Here is a 377-nt window from a genome sequence, read left to right as displayed (position 1 = left end):
CTTTGTCTGTTTCACTGGCAAGGATGAAAGTGAAGGGTAAGGCCCGTGGCTCCAGCCTGTAATCCTAGCTACTCAGGAGGCTGAGATCTGAGGATGGTGGTTCAAAGCCAACCCCAGCCAGGCAGGAAAGTCATTGAGACTGTTACCTCCAGTTCACCACCTGAAAATTGGAAGTGGCGCTGTGGCCTCAAAGTGGTTAAGTGCTAAACTTGAGCAAGAGAGCTCAGGGACAGTGCCCAGGCCCCGAGTTCAAGCCCCACCACCGACCAAAAAAAAAAAAAAAGAAAGAAAAGAAAATCAAAGAATGATAAAGCTCTCCCAGCTCAGACATTTTACTGCTTTTTCTTTTTTTTGTGCTATTACTGGGGCTTGAACTC

This window comes from Dipodomys ordii, unplaced genomic scaffold (genome assembly GCF_000151885.1).
Source record: "Dipodomys ordii isolate 6190 unplaced genomic scaffold, Dord_2.0 Scaffold11, whole genome shotgun sequence".
Taxonomy (NCBI): Eukaryota; Metazoa; Chordata; class Mammalia; order Rodentia; family Heteromyidae; genus Dipodomys; species Dipodomys ordii.
The sequence above is the reverse complement of the archived record's forward strand: the minus strand, read 5'-3'. Positions refer to the sequence as shown.